General features: G+C 38.8%; 1 protein-coding gene and 1 pseudogene across 3 annotated transcripts in view; one reads left to right on the top strand and one right to left on the bottom strand.

Annotated features, from left to right (window-relative positions):
- Nucleotides 1-22,222, top strand: part of LYRM4 (LYR motif containing 4) — a 164,200-nt gene that overhangs the window by 2,979 nt on the left and 138,999 nt on the right. The gene's annotated exons all lie outside the window — the stretch shown is intronic.
- On the bottom strand, nt 20,096-20,852 carry LOC123820756 (annotated as a pseudogene).

Here is a 22,222-nt window from a genome sequence, read left to right as displayed (position 1 = left end):
TTTTTTTTTTTTAACAAACCTCTGTGGAACACACTTATAGAAATCATTTTCACAAACTGTGTTAAGTGCTATGACAGGCATGCACAGATTATAGTATCAAGAATGCTTCCCAGAACATGACACTGGATCAAAGGCATGAAGTGGCACAGTATGCTCAGATAATGACAAACAATAGACTAATGCTAGAGAGTAAAGTATGACTCAAGGGGTAACAAAAAACAAGACTGAGATTGGAAAGGGTCACATTTTCAAGGGCCAAGAGGCCATGCTAAGGAACCTGGAATCTGTTCTTCAGTAACAGTCAATAGAGAGCTTTAAGTTGTAAAGTGACATGGCCACATTTGAACATTTGGTAGATCACTCCAGCAGCAATATGGAAGGTATTTTGAGGACTAAATACAAGGATACCAAATGGGAATTGGTTATGATTGCAATAGTGCTAAGGAAAGATTAGGGCCCTGATGAGGGCAGGAATAGTGGAAGATGGAGAAAAAAGAAATATTTGATTAATTAGAAAGTGAAATTGTTAGGACTTGAATGATTGGATCCAGGAATAAAGAGAATCCAAGGAGAGTGTAGGATGACATCCAGGTTACCAGTTAAGCTGAGGCACAGAGAGGTTCATGGTGAAATACCATGAACTGATGTGAGTACAGAAGGATGTCATAGAGTGGTGAGCCTTAAATGAGTTAATTCTTGTCAGACACTTAGAATTGTGCCTGACACAAAGTATGCAGTTTGGAATGTTATAAATAGAATTAAAATCTTATTAGGTGAAATTTCCAGGAAGAGTATTTAGAGCAGTAGTTCTCAACCAGGAAAGTTTTATTTGACAATGTCTGGAGACATTTTTGATTGTCACAACTGGGGTAAGAGGATACTTCTGTCATCTAATAGTAGTGGCCAAGGATACTCCTAAGCACAGGACAGTCCTCACAACAAAGAATAATCTGGCCCAAAATGTCAATCATGCCAAGATTAAGAAATCCCAGATTAAGATGAGAAGATTGGTTGACTTAGTATGCTGTTTTCAAAAACATCAAATTTTAAGGTGTTAGTCAAAGAAGAACCCCTGATGGAGTCCAAGAACAGACAATCTAAGAATGTGGTCCTCAGACTTCCTGGTCTTGTTACCAGCAATGTTGGCCCTTGATTCTTGAGTTTAGCAAAGAAGGAATTCAGAACCAAGAACTCTAGCACAAGAGGCAGTTTATTTAGCATGAAAGTGAAAGTACACTTGAAGAGAAGATTCTAGTGGGCTGCTCAGAGAGTTGCCTTGGCCTTTTAGAAAATCACAGATACAGAAGGAGTGAGCCAGCTGGGCTGTGTGGACTCAGGAAACAAGTTACAGAGGCAAAAGAAGGGCCCTTGGGGACAGGTTCAGGGGGTTAACTGGGGGCAAGCTGCCACTGCTTGCTGCTCCCCTGGTTGCAAGTCTTGTGTGGACCCTTAGAGCTTATGAAAGAGAAAGCATAGATATACACCTGAAGAAAGAAGGCAGGTGTGTGTTCTAGAGAGACAGTGTGAGCACTGGGCCCTTTGTCTTGAGGGTTTTTATCTGTTCTAAAGGCAGTAATTTTATGGGAGAATACTGATCAACTTTCTATGTGTATTCTTTAATATGCTGATTCATCAAAATGACCATATAGGGTCAGGGTCTGTACTGATTCGTCAGTGCTAGGGTAAGGGGTCATGGGTGATTGCTTCTGGTCCTGATGTCAGCCGTGACTTAGCTTAATCTGGGTCTGCTGCTTTTCTGGGCCTGGAGCTAAAACACAACTGAGGCTAGATGTCATCCCTAGTTTAACAAAAACTCTTTGTCTCTGTGGTCAATAGACCCAACGCTTTGTTCCTAAGATGACTTGATGCTGATCAGACCTTATGAGAGCCTGATTCTTAAGGGAGTGAGAGCGTTATGCAAGGGAGAAAGAGGCAGGTGAATCAGGGTGCTGGATCAGGCCAGTTTGAATCAGCTGTCTCAGTTTCTCCATTCCACATGGCAAGGAATTCCTAATTTCTTACTATCCTGCCTCAGTCTCAGGATTCTTTTACATTGTTGAATGTTACTGGGTGCCCCAAAAAGCTTTCTTTATACGGGACATAGTTATCAATATTTATGACATTAGAAATAAAAATTAAAACTCTTAAAAACACCTATTTTTTAAATATATAATTCATTATGCTGTTACAGTTGTCCCATGTTTTTCTCCTCTTTATTCCCCTCCACCTTGTACCCTACCTCCCACCATCAATCCTACACCTTAATTCATGCCCATGAGTCATACATACAAGTTCTTCGGCTTCTCCACTTACCATGCTATTCTTAACCTCCCTTTGTCTATTTTGTACCTACCATTTATGCCTATTATTCCCTGTACCTTTTCCCCCATTCTCACAACTCCCATCCCGGCTGATAACCCTCCACGTGATCGCTAGTTCTGTGATTCCATTCCTGTTCTAGTTGTTTGCTTACCTTTTGTTTTTTGCTTTTTTAGGTTTGGTTGTTGATAGTTGTGAGTTTCTTGTCATTTTACTGTTTGTATTTTTGATATACACTTTTTCTTAGATGAGTCCCTTTAATATTTCATATTATAAGGTGTTGGTTATGATGAACTCCTTTAACTTGACCCTATCTGGGAAACACTTTATCTGCCCTTCCATTCTAAATGATAGCTTTGCTGGATAGAGTCATCTTATATGTAGGTCCTTGCTTTTCATGACTTTGAACTTCTTTCCAGCCCCTTCTAGCCTGCAAGGTTTCTTTTGAGAAATCAGCTGATAGTCTTATGGGAACTCCTTTATAGGTAACTCTCTCCTTTTCTCTTGCTGCTTTTAAAATTCTCTCCTTATCTTTAATCTTGAGTAATGTAATTATGATGTGCCTTGGTGTGTGCTTCCTTGGGACCACCTTCTCCGGGACTCTCTAAGCTTCCTGGACTTCCTAGAAGTCTGTTTCCTTTGGCAGATTGGGGAAGTTCTTCTTCATTATTTGTTCAAATAAGTTTTTAATTTCTTACCCTTCCTCTTCTCCTCCTAGCACCCCTATGATTTGGATGTTGGAATATTTTAAGTTGTCCTGAATATTCCTAAGCCTCTCCTCATTTTTTTGCATTCTTGTTTCTTCATTTTGTTCTGGTTGAATGTTTATTTCTTCCTTCTGCTCCAAACCATTTATGCGAGTCCCAGTTTCCTTCCCTTCACTCTTAGTTCCCTGTACATTTTCCTTTATTTCACTTTTCACAGCCTTCCCTTTTTCCTCTATTTTTCAACCATACTCAACCGTTTCTGTGAACATCCTGATTACCAGCGTTTTTGAACTGTGTGTCTTTTAGGTTGGCTATCTCTTCATCGCTTAGTTATATTTTTTCTGGAGCTTTGATTAGTTCTTTCATTTGGGCCATATTTTTTTTTTGTCTCATTGCACCTATTACATAGTAAGGTGCAGAGCCTTAGGTATTCACCAGGGAGGGGCAACCCAGGTCACTGTGTTATGTTACTCTATGTTGGGAAGGTGTCTGAGAGGGAACAATGTCACTTGCTCAGCTCTTGGCCAGCTTTCAGTCACTTCCTCCCTTCCTCTGCTACCCACAAGCAAGTTGTGCTCTTCTGGTGCTGATTCCCAGGTGGGTGGGTTTGTGTACGTTCTAGGACCCTGTGGGTCTCTCTAATGAACTCTCCTATGAGGCCAGGAGTTTCTCCCACTGCTACAACACCCAGAGGTTTTTTTTCAGTCAGAGGTTTTGAGGCTTTATTTCCCAGCACTGGAACCCTGGGTTACACTGTCTGTCTTGCTCCCCCGTTGTTCCTCCTGATTTACCTGCACGCAAATGTGGGACTGCCCACTCAGCCAGCTGCCATCTTTCCCATCCCCGTCCTCTGGCTGCCTCTTTGCCTCGAGTTCTCTCCACCCCAGCTGCCTATCTCCACCCCTCCTACCAGTCTGGATGAATATTTCTTTAACTCCTTGGTTGTGGAACTTCCATGCAGTTGAATTTTCTGGCAGGTCTGGTTATTTTTTGTTTTTAAGTTTGTTGTTGTCCTTCTTTTGGTTGTATTTGGAGGCAAAGTGTATCTACCTATGCCTCCATCTTGGCCGGAAGTCCAGCTTAAAAAAAAAAACCACACCTATTTTTAAATGAATTAATAAACCCATTGCTTATTAACATAAGTAACATTTTTATAAGGAATAATCATTTTTCTTCTTTCAAAAAACATCAGTGACAAGAGTGACATTGAAATTGTTTTAGTTCTCTAGTGCTCATTTCCACATCAGTTTTTTATTTTTAATATGTTTTTAAAGATTTTATTTACTTACTTTTAGAGAGAGGGGAAGGGAGAAAGAAATAGAGAGGGCAACATCAATGTGTGGTTGCCTCTTATATGGCGCCCCCACTGGGGCCCTGTCCTGTAACCCAGGCATGTGCTCTGACTGGGAATCGAACCGGTGATCTTTCGGTTCTCAGGCCGGTGCTCAATCCACTGAGCCACACTAGTCAGGGCTAATCTCTACATTAGTTTTAACTTTATACATCTCCTCTCATTTAGTAACTTAAAATCCTCAAATATGTTCTTCACTTTAATAAATGTAACTTCAAACTCCTCGCTGAGAAAGTCTTCACTTCATTCTGAAACTAAAACCTGCCTTAAAGAGAAGTTATGGATGTGTTGAAATTCCCATCTTCATGTTCTTTTCCATCTTTTATCCCTTGACTCAATTTAAGCTACATATCACCTGGGACAGCTATAGGTTGCTGAGCATAAAATGTTGCATTTTGTTCCCAGGTATTGTTAACAAGATGATTAGGCATTTCCCACTCCCACAACCAGTAAAAACTTCTCCCCCTTTTTAAGCCTTGAAATGCCTGCATATGTTACAAGGAATCAAAGAAGCCATAAAATTCTGTTATTGGCAGCCAAATAAGAGTTTTGCTCACCATAAAACATTGAACAGATCGTACCTCTCCATGAAAACTGCTTTCTTTAACTTTGTTATTGCAGTCTATACAAGAACACAAAGAAGAAGAGGAATAAAAGAGAAAAAGACTACTGTTAATTTTCTAAGTTCTTCTCAAATTGTGTCTTAAGTTTTTCTGAATTTATTCTACTGAGCTTATATATAGCCTGTGGCACTCTTAGAACTGCTGTCACCTGGTCCCTTCCTACCTAGCCCCACAGCAACTAGAAGCAATTTGTGTCAAAGGAAAACAATTGCTCAGACTTTTGAAAGATGGATTATTCATTATCAGTAAATACGCTCAAAATTTCAAAAAAATTGGTTACTAACTTGTCATGTTGAAAAATAGTGGTTTTGAAAAATAAGTAAAAAATGTAGAGTTAACTTAGAGAAGAAAACATTTAAGATATTCAGCATTGTAAATTTGTTGGGGGGAAATAACATTTTTTACTCTTGACAATAGAGGGAAGTGTTAAATAATTAGAGCCCTGGCCGAGTGGCTCAGTTGTTCAGAGTTTGGTTCCATGCACCAAAAGGTTGCAGATTTCATCCCCAGTCAGGGCACATACCTGGTTGCAGGTTCTATCCCCAGTCTGGGAGTCTATGAGAGGCAACCGGTCAATGTTTCCCTCTCGGAAAGATGTTTCTCTCTCTCCCGCTCTGCCTCCTTTTCTCTCTAAAATCAATGAGCATAATCTCAGGTGAGGATTTAAAGTAATAATAATTATTATTATTAAAGCAGTGTGTCTTTGCTGATTTATTGAGTTTATTTTCTCTGAATTTTCAATTTGCCCTTACTCTATTTTTATTTTACCTTGGTCTCTAAGGCATTTTAAAAACTTACAAGAATACATAAAATAAAATACAATACAATGAAGTAATTGTTATAATTAAAAAATAAGCCCTAACTGGTGTGGCTCAGTGGATTGAGTGCCAGCCTGCAAGCTAAAGGGGCGCTGGTTCGATTCCCAGTTGGCACATGCCCGGGTTGCAGAAACGAGAGAATCAGAGCAAAGAGAAAATAAATGCCGCAAATATAAGAAAGTAGAGAGTAAAGTTACTACCAAATTCAGTTATAAATATATTGGTCTTTCTTAAAGTATCTTTAAATTATTCCATGTTGCAGTAGGGTAATTATTTTCCTCTTAATGCACAGTACACTTACAAAACATTCTATTTGAAAATTACTATAATGAGCACCATAGAAAATTGACTGCCTCTTGATGACTCACGACAGTAGTCATATGCATGCTTTGTTATGTTAAGTCGTATCCTATTACTGCTCTTTTGTGAACCCCTTCCTGACCCTGAATCCTACTCTCTGTCAGGAAAGGGGTCAAGTATTAGATTTTTACATGTCTTAGCATTTATTTTATCAATTAACTGATGCCTACCCAATTTAGGAAAATTCTGACCTTCAGAAATCAAATTAAGTAATAAAACTGGATACATTTAATTACTAAATAAAACCAAGCTGTGAATTTCTAGATTTAGCAAGATTCAGCTAAATTAAGCCAGTGGGTTCTCCTGGCTTTTGTCTGGGTTTGTAAATACAAATGCCTTCTTTAGTTGGTCTCTACCACCCCTGCTTTAAGAAGCAGATTTAAAATTGTCAGTTTTGACTTAATAATGTATCATCATGACATCTTGATTATCTGTGTGGCTTCATAACCACTCTTTATTGGAATTGTATTTGAAAGTATAATAGTTTTTTAACTCAGATATTTTTTTTAAAAAGCTGCCCTGCCCTTGCTGGTATGGCCCAGTGGATTGAGTGCTGGCCTGTGAACCAAAAGGTTGCCAGTTGGATTCCCAGTCAGGGCACAGGCCTGGGTTACAGACCAGTCCTCCAAGGTGTGGGGGGTGGGCAACCACACATTGATGTTTCTCTCCCTCTCTTTCTCCCTCCCTTCCCCTGTCTAAAAATAAATAAATAAAATCTTTTTAAAATTTTATTTTAAAAAAGCTCACAGAAATTATCTTTTATGACCAAGTCTCAGTGACTTCATGCTAAAACATCCTCCTTTTTTCCCCCTTATTTCTATTGTTTTCAGTATTATGAATGAGAATCATGAGAAAGATAATCATGATTTAGAAAGATCTCTGGCATTTTAATTAAGAAACCTTAGTTCAGGCCCTGGCTGGGGTGGCTCGGTTGATTAGAGCATCATCCCATAAACTGAAAGGTCTTGTGTTGGATTCCTGGTCAGGGCACATACCCAGATTGTGGGTTTGGTCCCCAGTTTGGGCACGTTCAAGACGCAACCAATCAATGTTTCTCACATCGATGTTTTTCTCCCTTTCTCCCTCCCTCCCTTCTTCACTCTCTAAAAATCAATAAGCATGCCCTCGGGTAAGGGTAAAAATAATAAAATTTTTTTTAAAGAAACCTTACTTCAGATTTGAAGTTAACTAGCTACTGGCTCTGTAACCTAGGTATAAATCATTTACTCCCTGGTATGTCATCTATAGATTGACAATTCTAAAGTTACAGAACTTTCTGGTAGAATATTTGGCACACAGTAGATACTCCAAAATTACTTCTGTATTTCAGTTGATACAAGTAAATTAGTAGCTACATAGTTATCTCTAATACCAGTTAGCCCAACTGCCAAATTTTTTAAATTAGCAGTACCTAGCAGTCATTTAACCAACTCAGTTAAACTTGTCAAACCACATTCTATGCCAGGTATTAGCAATCCAAAGAACACTATCACTGTAATATATATTTTTGATATGATGAGGTTGGTATCCGCTCTTATTGAGCACATTGTTGAGTACCTGCCATGTGCCAAACACTTCACTCCATGCTAGAAATACAGAGATAAGTAGAATATGACCTTTGCCCAAGAGGGGTTTGCAGTTCAGTGCATAAAGTAATACACTCACTGAGAAATAAATAAATATCGAATAAATAAGTATTTTGTAACACTGTGGTGGCAATGTACTGACAGAATTGAACAGCACATTGTAGGAACAAATAGAAAGGGTAACAGATCTTACCCTGGAAGGGGATTGAGTCTAAGAAAGCAATGGTGGCTGGCCTGAGCTGTAAAGAATCAGAGTTTTGCTACTGAAGGAAGGCAGAAGCAGAGGGAACAGATTAAAAAAAAAACAAAACAGTAGTTGTTGTTGTTGTTGGGTATAAGGAACTGCCAGCAGTTTTGGTAGTTTGGTGTCAACGATGACAGATAGTGGCAGAAGACAAGAGTACAGAGATGACAGAGAGCCTTGTATGCCACGCCAAGATGCTGGCACGTGTTCCTAGGCAGTGCAGAGCCATTCAGGGTGCTCTAGCTTTTAGTTAGATCACCCCCCCTCCAAAAAAAGAAAGAAACTAAAGACCGGAGGCCAGTCAAGAGATAATTGCATTAGTTTAGTTCAGTCAAAAGATGATGAAGTCCTGACTGAAGCAATGGTGATAGTAATGGAGAGCTAAATTGAGAAATAGAATTAGCTGGTCTTGGTGATCGATTGAATATGCTGGAGTAGAGAGAATGGCTCAAATTTAGCAGAATATAATTAGAAAGGGTGCAGGGGAGTGTTCCAAATGAAAAATCACGTATCAGGGACAGTGCCAACTTAGTACAAAGACATTTTCTTTATTATTTTTTAAGATTTTATTTATTTATTTTTAGAGAGAGGCAAAGGGGGGGGGAAATAAAGGGAAAAAAACATCAATGTATGAGAGAAACTTATCTGTTGCCTCTTCTACGTGGCCCGACCAGGGACTGAACCTACAACCGAGGCATGTGCCCTGACCTGACCAGGAATAAAACTGGTGACCTTTCACTTTGTGGGACAACGCCCAGCTAACTGAGCTACACAGGTCAGGGCCAAAGAAGACATTTTCTGTGAGCACCTCTGTGTGCAGTGATGTAGCCTCAGAAGAGCATCTGAACATTTCAGGCACAATTTTAGAGCACTCTTTGGCCCTAGGGGTTAATATAATCTGCAGTAGTCTTCATATGCTTATCTCACGTTTCTTTCTCTAGTTATGTACCTTTCTTATATTAATCTTAATTTGCTAGTTAGTGTTCATAAGTGTTCAGTTAATTGAACGTGTCTATTCTCAGAGTAATTGTTTTAATAGATGGCTGCAACCCTCATTAGTAGTCAGTAATGCATCTGTTCACCTTAGACGTATTCTTTTGTGCCTAGGGCAATTTTAAAAGTAGTGTATTTAAAAAGTGTATTTCTCCTTGGCCTAGTTTATTTAAAATTACTCATCAATTCATTATAATTACAAATATTACTCTATAGCACAATTATTCATTTAATGTCTTCACACATTTCTTTCTGCCTGGCCACATTTTGAGAATAAATATAAATATTTTCCCTATATAATTATCCCTTTTCAATTTTCATCCCTAAGAATGATATTGTTTTAACCAGAAATCATGTCTATGGGCAGAAGCATCTCTTATCTAAAATTCCCCTTTCCTGCTACTAAACACAAAGCTAAATTAATTGAGGAAGTTATTCACTGCATCCAGACTGGAGTCAGAAAAAGCCATTGATCCTTTATCCTGGTTCACTTGTCTTCTTATTCATTCATTCGACATAGTCTCTATTGAGCACTCACTGTGTACTAGAGGTTAGCGTTCTTCTCCTATCCTTACCAGACTAAGGATGAAAAGATCCCACCACCGCAGTAGACTGCTAAACTTGTGAAGATTTTGAAGTAATAAGCACAGCTTAAGTTGGCAATTTAATGCTTTAGCCTGAAACTTGAAACTCTAACGAAAGGAATTTCATGATGGATATATGACTATATTAGAGCAGACTCTGGTCAGGCAGCCTTCTGGAAGGGATGTTGCTCACAGGCTCTGCCCACTCTAGGCCCCAGAATCCTGACTGCAGTGTTCGGTCTCAGCACCTGGTTTAGGCAGGTCTCCTTCCCTGCCTCTGAAAGAGAGACTATAACAGTATACCTAAAGGTATATCCATAATCCCCAGGTTTCTGTGGTTGGTCCTTCCTCTTTTCCCTCTTTGTAATTTCCTTGTAATTTTATTATAATCCATGGGTTCTTTTTTTTTCTTTTTTTAATGTATTTTATTGATTATGCTATTTACAGTTGTCCTGATTTTCCCCCTTTGCCTTCCTCTGCCCAGCATCCCCCACTCCCTCATGCAGTACCCCCACCATTATTTATGTCCATGGGTCATGCACGTAAGTTCTTTAGCTACTCCATTTCCTATACTGTACTTTACATCCCCCTGGCTGTTCTGTAATTACTTATTTGTAATCCTCTCATCTCTTCACCCATTTCCCCCACACCCCTCCCAGACCACCGATACCCCTCTCCCAGGTAGTTGTTTCTGAGATCGCCTGCCAGTCCTCTCCGTATCATGTTCTCACCATAAAGCTTCTAAAATGCAGGTAGCTGACTTACTAAACTGCGCACCGGGCTAAGTGTGGGTGATATCTGTGGAGAAGAAGTACAATTTGAAATCTTTATATGGAACAGAGCCAATATTTGACCCCAAGACTTTGACATCACAATGTGTGTGCTCTCACCCAGCCACTCTGCTCCCCTTGCTTAAATGCATCAGAGACTCACCTTGGCCGGTGCAGCTCAAATGGTTGGAGCTTCATCCCATACACCTAAAGGTTGCGGGTTCTGTTCCTGGTCAGGGCACATACCTAGGTTGTAGGTTCAGTGACCGGTCAGGGAGCCTATGAGAGACAATCAAAGTCTGTCTGTCTCTCTCTCTCTCTTTCTTTCTCTCTCCCCTTGCCCCCACCCCTTCTTCTCTTTCTAAAAGCAGAGGGGAAAAAATGTCTTCCTGTGAGGATTAGAAAAAATACATGAGAGGCTCTACATGGCTTTTGAAATAAAATTCCTTCTTAGCTTCCATGCCATTGTTCTTGTTATGCCTCTTCTCTTCCCATCTATCTTTCACTTCAGCCAGATCAACCTCCCATTTTCCAATGGTGCCACATGGTTTTAGGCCTTCATGTGGTCACATATTGATTCCTTTGTCTGAAACACACTTTCCTCCCTTTATACAGCAAATTCCTAATTGTCTTTCAAAATTCAACTAATAAACCAACTCCACTAATCTGACTGGAGGCTCTATGAGGTCAAGAATGGTGTGTGTTTTTATGCACCATGATCACCCTAGCACCAAGCCAGGCAAGAGTGGGTGCACCAGCATGGGGTGAATTTATAGATTATATTTATTGTGGCCCCTCCCTTGTTTTCCAGGTGCCCTGTGTATTGTCCTGCCATGTCAATTCTCCCATCACTCTTGCCCCTTTTTTACTAGATTGTCATCCCCAGTCAGTAGGCACTATGTTTGAACCAATTTTGTTCTGTCAGTGATAATACACTATAAAAGCATAAGAAATGTTGCATGAGTGAATGCTCTGTATATTGGTAACCACTTACTAACAAGTGTAAGTGAAAAGATTTTGGTGTAATACCAGGGGTGACCATGTTTAGGGACTGTCTGGGCCCTAATTTTTCTTTCTTCCTTTTTACATATTTCTTTTATTGAAAAGAATTTTCAGATGTCAGAAGAACTAGTGCATAAGGTAATGTAGAGAAAAATAAGCCTCTTTCCGTTAATTAATTAAAAATAAGCAAAATGCAAAAAAACACTACTTTTTTTTTTATAACTAGTACTACTAACATGTACAATCATCTACTGGAAATAGTATTATTTCCATAGTAATTAACTTAATCCACAGTCACTTGAAAAACTTAATACATTTCAGGCATGTGATTACCCCAGGGGATTGTTTCCCTGCATCCTTCTAACCTTGGGGAATAGGAGGGAATACAATGTTTACTTTTACTGTGTCCTCCACATTTCTCTTTTTTAAGAATGGAGGAAAGAGTTATTACCTTTCAGTGTAGCCTGTTTTCGTTTTGTAGTTCCTTGGTATTTTCACTTGCCAGCCTGAAGACACGATTGTTCAGAATATTGGAACCTAAGAAAAAAGAATCTGGTTGATTTCTTTTCTGTTCCCTAAGTCTATAACACGTACAAGAGAATGAGAACTGTGGACAGTGGAGGAGAAACCAGCATTCTGCATAGCCACACAGATCTCTGGTCCTGAATGTCTGCCTCAGTGTCCCAGTGACCAGGTGTCCCACAGTGGTCAAGTGTGGGCAGACCAGATAGACAGACAGACTAAGCCAAGTTTTCCCTTGAAGGGTTTGCTGGTCCCTACTATATTATGAGTATTTTAAGAATAGAAATCCTGTCATATTCATGTTTTTTAATCACCCACTGGCTTTACCTATAGTAGGGACAAGCAAGCCAGAAAATTTTTTAAAGAGAGAATTTGCATGTGATGGCTTTGTAATCTGTAATGCTCTTATAAATTAGGATAGCGGGAATATGGTTGGGAGTATTTGTGTTTGTTTTATTTGAAGGTAAATAACCTTATTTTATGACTTTGCTAAAGATGAAGGGCTCTATTAGAATCTCCAATATAGGTATCCCCTGCTTCTCGAAAGTTCACATTATGCCACTTTGTTGCTACTAAAGAACTACATTGGTACCTGTTTTCACTGGCCAGAGAAATTGAAGAGAATTTTCACTTTACAAAAAGAAAAGGGGGGAAGCAAAAACAGTGTTCAGCATTTGTGTTAGAACAGCCTTTAGAAAGGCAGTGTGGATCCTGAGCAGTGGGAGTGGTACCTCCAGAGCTTTGAACTGTGTCTCTGAGCATCTGGGTTTTATCTCAATTAACTCTGTGCATCTGTTAGCAAGGTGTGTCCTAAGGTATCAGAAAACCCTGAAATCTTGTAAGGGTGTTACACTTAGGATAAAGCTGGATGTAATTAAGCATTTCAACCATGATAAATGAAATAAAGACCTTGAGCATACTTTGAACTTTGGGTCTGGGAATGCTCAAGATCTTTTCCACATAAATTTATAGTAATTACTTCTTTGCTTTATGACATTTCAGCTTATGAGAGGTTTCATAGGAATGCTCCACACTTGAATAGCAGGGGAAACCTGTATCCCAAGTCAGACCAGTGTCACACACCATTATTCTACATTGTGTCCGTTGCCACCACCAATATAATGGCTGCCAGTTGTCTCCAGTGCGTATTTCTTCTCTTTGATCCTGTGGACAGTGACTTTTTGACAAAGACATTGATATATAACATACGCCTGTGAGCCATATTCAATTGACAGATATTTATTGGGCTATATACCAGGCACTGTGCTAGGCCCTGATGTACAAATTTATCAGAGTTTCATTTATGGAGTTTTCCTTCTAGTAAGATTGTGTTACAACAAAAGTCTTCTAATACTTTTTATTACTAAATCCACTGGAGGTAATGGTCTCACAGATACCTTTGTTACAGTAAATTCTGCACTCTGCTGAGGCTAAATTACTTTCATTCCAGGCATCAAAAATATTGGAGAATTGGCTTCATTCAAATTGTGATGAAAACTATCATAATGTTAATAAAATCTGTCCTTGACACAGAGGCTGTTTACTGTTTTAGGGATACGTGTTCCACACTCACAAAGATCCCCCAGTGTTTGGGGGAGGGAGAAGAAAGGGAGGCTCTGGAGTAAATTAACATTGGTCACATGCTGTTTATGAAGAACTATATATTATATACTTTAATATACAATACCTAATTTAAGATAAATCACTATGAAATAGGTATTAAGACTCCATTTAACAAATAATAGTAATAATAATAATCGCTTTTTTTTTTACTTTAGCATCTCCCATAGGCCAGATATGTTAGGACTTTTCCTTTCATTAGCTCATTTAATCATAAAAACTCTGTGAAGCAGGTACTTTTAATCTCCCCCATTTTGCAAATGAGGAAGCTACCGCTCTTGGAATTAAAGTGGCAAACCTAAAACCATGTAGCTAGTGTGGAGCAGCGTTGACACCAAAGTCCTCCAACACCAGCACTTCCCCTCATATTCTGTGTTGACTGGAGGCAGGTAGCCCTCTCCGCCTCCACCTGCCTCCACAGGAAGATGCAGCTCTGTATCTTTGGGAGGGCTTTTGTACACAAGAAAGACTAGCAAGTTCTGGTGTCCTGTCATGTTTGTGCAAGTCAGCTGTTTATGAAAACCCCTCTATGGAGCCATTGCTGCATCACGTGGGATCTCCTATACTCCCTGCCCCTCAGCTGCAAAGTGCAGGTCAGAGTTTGGACTCAGCAGTTTTAATTCCCAGATCATTATTTTTGTTTTCCTGAAAGTTCTTCCTTTCCCTAGCCTTGCTCACATAGCTAAAGCCCACATTGAATACCACTACTGTGGGCATACAATCCTGGCTATTGGGGGTAGAAGCTCCTGAATTCTTTCCCCAGGATGTCTTGACTTCGGAACTCATCTCCTCCCCAGGTAGTTAATCCCTTTGTGTGTTCACCATTTTTTTTAAGACAGAGGAAAAAACAGGTAGTTAAAACTGTCATTTCACAGGTATATTTTAATAGATATTGCTCCCAACTGATATTTTGTTTTAGGTTTCATAAGCAAATATTTTGTATTGTGTATTTATATCCTAAGGCAATATTATCTCAAAGGGTTCAGTCTTATAAATTGGAAATAAATTATCTTGGATACTTGCCATTTTCCAAAATGTCAGCAGAGGGGCAAGATTGGTGTTAGTGAACAATAATATATCTGCAAAGTAGTAAGGGAAGAGAAAGGAAAGATGGGAAAAATATTCAGAAGATGAACAGAAAGCCTGGGAAAGGTCACTGTGTCCTAATAAAAGGTTTACAGCAGTAGAATACAGGTAAGGCTAGCTTTGACAGAGCTGAATTGACTACCTAAAGGTGATTCAGAGGAATAGTTTTTCTAAATCCCAAATCTGATTGTGCCACTCTCGGAAGTCAGGCGTTTAAAAGTAGCACGGTAGGGAAGGGGCAGAGGGAGGAGAGAAGAGTATGGGGAGATAAGTGGTGATGAAAGGAGACTTGACTTGGGATGGTGAACACCCAATACAGTGTATAGATGATGTGTTGTGGAATTGTGCACCTGAAACCTGTATAATTTTGTTAACTACTATCACTGCAATAAATTTAATAAAAAAGAAAAAAAATTGAAAATAGCACAAAGGGTTAACTAAGCAGAATTTTTCTTTTAGAAGCATTGTCAAGCAAATTTGGGTAGGTAGAATTGAAAAGAATAAATGCTGAATAAGAGTCCAATAAATATAAGACATAGTCTGGGACTGTGAATAACTATTGTGAACAACTATGTCCAAGACATTATTAAGTTTACATATGAAATTTGTTAATTTGCTTGTAATTTAAGTATTCAAATAGATTAGTTTTCTGCTGCTAGAAATATTAAGAATTGACCCTGAGTCAAAATTTGCATTTATATTTTATTGTTCTTCAAAGATCTCTATTCACTTTGCTACTCTGAATTAAATTAGTTATTTGTTTATATAAGGACAGGGAAAGGAGCAAGTCAATTTGACTGAACAAAATACAGATTATTCTCTTACTCAAATTCATGAATTTAGTATCTTATGCCTATATGAGTTTGGGTAATCAATAATGTCTTTTGACACACAAATCCTCGAATAAGGTAAATTTCTTTTTTAAATGAATATAGAATTGCCCTACAGAATTTGTCTGGAATGACAGTAACTTCTCTTTAACACTATCATTTTGCTTTATTGCGATTAAATTAAATTTTCTTGACCTGGCCTGAGAACCTTACTATCTTTTAGCACTGTTGTTCCAAATTCTCAATGAATAAGAAATTTTGGAACCCCATACTTTCTCAAATCAACTGAAAACAAGCTACATTTAATTTTATTCTTAACCTATTTTAATGTTTTTAACCAGTGAATCAGGATTATGTATTTTTTTAAGTGAGAAAATCAGGAAAATAAGGATAGAAAAAGCAAAATGAGTCCATCCTGTAATGAGGTTAGCAAGCAAACTGAATACTTAGAAGACAGGACCCTGGCCAGGTAGCTCAGTTGGTTCATCGTAATATGCCAAGGTTGTAGAACAGCAAATTCTCATATTCTCTCTCTCTCTCTCTCTCTCTCTCTCTCTCTCTCTCTCTCTCTCTCTCTCTCTCTCTCTCTCTCTCTCTCTCATTGATGATTCTGTCTTCTCCCCCTCTCTCTCTAAAATCAATAAATAAATTTTTTTTAAAAGAGAAGACATTTGGCACTAACAGCCTCAGGTCTAGGGTTGAGCTTCCCAGTAGCTTATGCAGAGAGAGGACATGACTAGTTATATGAGTCACAGTATCCATAATATAAAAGCATCCAGTTGCTCAGAAGCACAACATGGTACTAAAACCCAAGGAAGTTCTTCTGTGGCTCTTTGTATGAAGGGCAATATCCTTGGCATAAATACAACCAGTCTCAAAGTGCAATTTCTCCTGGAATCTCACAATGTTGTCTAAGACAATAACAAGCCAGGTGAATTAAGCAGTTCTGCAAGAGACCAAGATTGCAGGTCCCTGGTGCAACCCACAAACAGGATTTAGAGAATTCAGAGGAATAGTCAGAAATCTTGCCTTTTAGTCAGTCTTCCATAAGTAGTACTTAATTTCACTCAAAGTTTTGATACATTTAAACAGACTAGATGTAAAGTTATATTTCCAGATCAGATCTAGCCTGAGTAGAAGGCGAAAGCTTCACCCTTAGAGGTTAACATGGAAAGACTGACCCTTAAGGACCTCGGATCCACTCCAGTTTGAAGCTTTCCAGTTCTGTACCTTAGAGACTTTTTTAAAGGGGCTATTACGGCAGACTGTTTTAAACAAAATAACATTCAGATGAGACATTCAAATAAATTGCTTTTGAAATGAAGCCCTGTGTAACTAAATCGGCTTATCTTATAGGGTTAGTTTGAGCTATGAGCCACTTAAAATGTGCCAAAAATTAAGACTTTAATTTCAGAAAATTTTATCTAAAGTTAATTTTTAAAATAATATTTTGAACTCAGAGACATTATCTATTAAGACCACTCTTATTTGTTAAAACCTCAACATCTGTATACTGGAAGTTGGCTTTCCTTCTGTACTGAGGGAGAAAGAGATTTTGACTACACTTCAAGTAGACATTCTTTTCAAGTAGATACTGTTTTGTTGACATAGTTGCCCTCAGAAAGGTGAAATTTAGTATTTACATAGTGATAATATTTTATACAAGCCAATAGATTTCATTTGTAAGTAATATCAAAAGTACTGAGAACATTTCATATTACCAAAATTTTTGTGACAATAAGTAAACACTTTTCTGATTAATCTACTTTGCAAACACTTAACACAACCAGATTATTTTTCTGTCTAATATATTCAGAAGTAACTTCCCTCTACATACTTAATGTTGTTGTAGGAGTAGATCAATTGTGTTCAAATACCTTATATGCCTAACATAGCAAATGTTGAAATATAATGTTAGTAATTGCTGATAGATGTAAATTATTTCCAGAACTAATAATAATTTGCTATAATGACTCTTAAATGAATACTGAAGAAAAGATATAAACATGTAGTTAATAAGTGAAAAATACAAATATCTGAAATTGCTTGGTAGTTAAAAAAATCAGTGACTTAACTGGACTTATGAATCACTTCATAAATTATTTAAATGTCTAGCCACTGTACTGTCCACCTGAAATTGCTATAGTATTGGCTGTCAACTGTGATTGAAAAAATAACAAATTAATGACTATCAGTTTAGTCTATTGATGTATATAATTCTTCCGGTGAAATTAATTGAATTTTTATTCCTATTGCAATAGAAATCTTACATTTGCCATTGGGTCCCTGGTCATTATGGGAGTTTTTGTTCCCTTGTTTTCTAATGAAATAAAAGATTTCAGTTCAGCAGTAGTAACACAAGTACCTACTATATTCAAAGTGTACTATGGTCTGTGGGGAAGTAAAGATGATCAGGGGCCAGGTTCTTGTCTTGGAAAGAGGAAGAACCTAGAAGACCTGTATAGAAATTATAGCATACAAGACAGTACTAAGGGGATGAGCAGAAATGCTAGAAATAAAGTGCCATAGGAGCCTAGAGAGTGGAAGGTGGCATGGGGGTGGGGCCATCATGGAGTGCTGGGGCCCAGGAGTTGGATGTGTTCATTAGTGAGGACTAAATTTTGCTTATGAGATATAATACTGAAAGCACATCTTCAGTGTTAAAATATTTTCCTTCTCCCCTAATCTAGCAATTAAATATTACCAGAGAATTATATCCCATGTTGAGATCTTCATATTTAAAAAAAAGTAGTTAATCTTTATTATTTCCTTCCTTTTACTCACTTAGGTCTTTCTTTATTGTTCTTTTTCAAGTACCTTTAAGTGTAAACTTAGATTGTTTACTTGAGCTTTTTCTTATTTCTTGAGACAGGCTTGTAATGCTATGAATTTTCCTCCTACAACTGCCTTTTCTGTGTCCCACAGATTTTGGGGTAGTTGTGCTCTCATTTTCAGTTGTCTCAAGGTATCTTTTGATTTCTTACTTGATCTCATGGTTAACCAATTTGTTCTTTAACAACATATTATTTAGCTTCCATGTCTTTGTGTATTTTAAGTTTTCTTCCTGTGAGTGATTTAGTTTCATAGCATTGTGGGCAAAGATGCCTGATATGATTTCAGTCTTCTTAAATTTATTGAGATTTGTTTTTTGTCCTAATATGTGGTCTAGCCTAGAAAACATTTTATGTGCACTTCAAAATAACGTATATTCTGATGCTTTGAGGTGAAATGCTCTGAAAATATCAATTAAACCCTTTTACTCTAGTGTGTCACTTAAGACCACTCCTTGTTGATTTTTAGTCTGAAAGAGCCACCTATTTTAGTTAGTGGGGTTAAAATCCCCTATTATGACTGTATTTCTGTCAGTCTCTCCTTTTATGTTTATCAAGATTTACTTGACATATTTAGATGCTCCTATATGGGGTGCATAAATGTTTACTAGGATTATATACTCTTGTTGGGTTGTTCCCTTTATCATTATTTAGTGTTCTTGTTTGTCTCTTACTATTTATAGCCTTGGATTTTTCTATTTTTAAGCATATTTTATTGATTATGCCGTTACAATTATCCCAGTTTTTTTTCCCTTTGCTGCTATCTGCCTAGTATCCCCCGCTTCTCCAACAATCCCCTCCCGTACTTCATGGGTCATGCATTTAAATTCTTCCGCTTCTTCCTTTCCTATACTGTTCTTAACATCTCCCTATTTTGTTTTCTACCAATTATGCTTCTCGGTCCCTGCACCATTTTCCCGTCTCCCCTCACCCCCACCTCCCAGCTGATAACCCTCCAAATGATCCTTATGCCTATGATTCTGTTCCTGTTCTGGTTGTTTGCTTAGTTTGTTTCTGTTTTTATTTTTTAGATTCAGTTGTTGATAGTTGTGAGTTTGTTGTCATTTTACTGTTCATAGTTTTGATCTTCATTTTCTTAAATAAGTCCCTTTAACATTTCATGTAATAAGGGCTTGGTGATGATGAATTCCTTAGCTTTAACTTATCTGGGAAGCACTTTATCTGCCCTCCCATTTTAAATAATGGTTTTGCTGGATAGAGTAATCTTGGTTGTAGGTCCTTGCTTTTCATCTCTTTCAATATGTCTGGCCAGTCCATTCTTGCCTGCAAAGTTTCTTTTGAGAAATCAGCTGATAGTCTCACAGGAACTCCTTTGTAGGTAACTCTCTGCTTTTCTCTTGCTCCTGGGAAGATTCTCTTTATCTGTAACTTTTGGCATTTTAATGATGATGTGTCTTGGTGTGGTCCTCTTTAGGTCCAACTTTGTTGGGACTCTGTGCTTCCTGGACTTGCATATCTATTTCCTTTGCCAAATTAGGGAAGTTTTCTTTCATTATTTTTTCAAAAAGATTTCCAACTTTCTGCTCTTTCTCTCTTCCTTCTGGCATCTTTATGAGGCAAATGTTGGACCTCCTAAAGTTGTCCCAGAGGCTGCTTTTTCTACCCCTCATTTTTTTGTATTCCTTTTTCTTCATGTTTTTCTGATTGGTTGTTTTGCTTTCTTATGTTCCAGTTCCTTGATTTGATTTTTGGCTTCATCCACTCTACTGTTGTTTCCCTGTAAATTGTTCTTTATTTCAATAAGTCCTTCATTTCTTTTTTTTTCCAGTTTTAAAGCAGTTCCTGTTTATTAACTGTCCAGATTACAAAAATGACCATGGCAGATATCTTAGTTCATCCTTCTAATAAGCTTGTTGATCTGGTCCTCCCTGTTACCAGCATCTCCACCTTCTACAAAATGGGTGGTCTTTTTCTTCATTCCACCTCATGGAGAAGATAATTTGAAGGGCCACAGGAAGTTGCTTGCTTCTTTGAAGCATTTTCCAACAGTGTATATCTCATGAATCAGATCCTTCATGCAGATGATGCCATATTTACCAAGAGATTGAGCAATCAATGTGTTATCTGTCAGGACAATTCATTTTTTGTTGATTTTCCCATAACCACACTTGTAGATCAATTCATTTACTGACTTCAGGTTAGGGTACCCCCATGCAATATATGGTTCCACAATCCTCAGCATGTTAATCAAAGCCTTGTTGAGTTAACGAAGGTACCATTGAAGATCTGGCAAAGGCAAAGGAGCTACAGCACCTTTTGGACCTTTGGGCTCAAGCCATTGACACCTCTGATCCTGATGACAAATGCCAATTTGGGTTCTGCAGGTACATAGAAGTTGCCAGCTTTTCTTGCCATTCTAGCCATTCGAATCTCAGTTCTGTGCATCTGTTTATATTCCTTGTGATAGCGCTTAGCTTTTCACAGATAAGCTTCCTCCTTGCCTTTTGAAGCATCTTTTGGGCAAACTTCTTAATCAGGCACTTGATTTTCAGCTCTGCAAAATTCCTTCACTTTTTCTTAAAGGTTTCTGACACAGCAGGAACCTTCTTCTTCTTCCTCTCTCCTGCAGCCTCCATGGTTCCATTCAGAAAAAAGAGTTACCAGATCTGGTCTTTTCTGACCAGATCTTTTTTATGCTGCTGAGGTCCTCACTAAGTTCCTTGAGCATCCTTATAACCAGTGTTTTGAACTCGGCATATGATAGATTGCATATTTCCATCACATTTAGTTCTTTTTCTGGATTTTTGATCTGTTCTTTCATTTGGGCCATGTTTCTTTGACTCTTCATTTTGGCAGTTTCCCTGTGTTTATTTCTATGTATTAGGTAGAGCTGCTTTGACTCTGTATCTTGGTAGTGTGGCTTAATGTACTAGGTGTCTGTAGGGTCCAGTGGAACAGCTTCCCCTATCACCCAAGCCCTGAACTCAAGGTGTGCCCTTCATGTGGGCTGAGTACACCTTTCTCTTATAGTTGAGCCTTTGTAGCTATTGGCAGATAAATGGGAAGGATTTCCCATGTTGGCCAGTCAACTGCATGGATTTGCTGTAACCACTGATCACCAACATTCACCCTCCATGGACGATCAGCTGTGCAGGGATGGTGCTCCGAAGTAGTCTGTAGCTGTCCACTGGGTGCTCTGGCCCTGAGATTTCCTGGATGGTGCTGGCCAAGGTCAGCCCCCACTTGTGTTTTGCCCGAGGCCGCCCTTCCTGAGCTATAAGGCAATCTGAAAGGCTGCTGCTTGTGCTGGCCTTGGGAATTCCCAGGCAAAGCCAAGATGTGAAACTGATCTGGCTGGTGTTAATGCAGGGCCTAGAGCTCACTAAGGCTAACTGTTGCTTGTTTGAGAGGATTTAGGAAGTCTGAAGCTGGAGCCAAGACCAGTCATTCATGTGGAAAAGCAGCTTGGATAGGCCTTTAAGTTGTGCAGTGCAGAGTCTCTGAGGATCTCCAAGGCAGGTTAAACAATGTTAATCAGGTTGATGGAGTCTCAGATATGGCCACAGCCTCCTGGCTCCATGGCTCTGAGTGGGAAGGGCTCAGAAAGGAACAATGGTCTCTGCTCACCCCAATGCCAGACACTTCGGCCTCTCCCGCTATGCCAGTAGTGCCCTTCAAGCCTCTACCTTGGCTCTCAAGCCCAAAGAGAGTGAGTCTGAGTAGGTGAGTCTGTGTGTGGGTTCTTTAAGAGGAATTGCTTGTGGCTCCTACACCCACTGGTTTGTGCAGCCAGAATATGAGGGGACTTATCTTCCTAGCACTGGAACAATGGACTGGGGAGCCTGGTGTGGAGCTGGGCCTGCTCGCTCCTGAGATATCTCTCCCAAATTTTTGTCTACCACATGTGTGTGCAGGACCAGTCCGTTCCACATCTGCACTCTTCCTACCAGTCTCAGATGTGGTTTCTTAAATTCCGTAGTTGTCAAACTTTCATTCAACCGATTTCTGATGGTTC

Source organism: Phyllostomus hastatus, unplaced genomic scaffold (genome assembly GCF_019186645.2).
Source record: "Phyllostomus hastatus isolate PE091 unplaced genomic scaffold, TTU_PhHast_1.1 phas_contig_37, whole genome shotgun sequence".
Classification (NCBI taxonomy): domain Eukaryota; kingdom Metazoa; phylum Chordata; class Mammalia; order Chiroptera; family Phyllostomidae; genus Phyllostomus; species Phyllostomus hastatus.
Note: the sequence above shows the minus strand (reverse complement) of the source record. Positions and strands in the feature narration are given on the sequence as shown.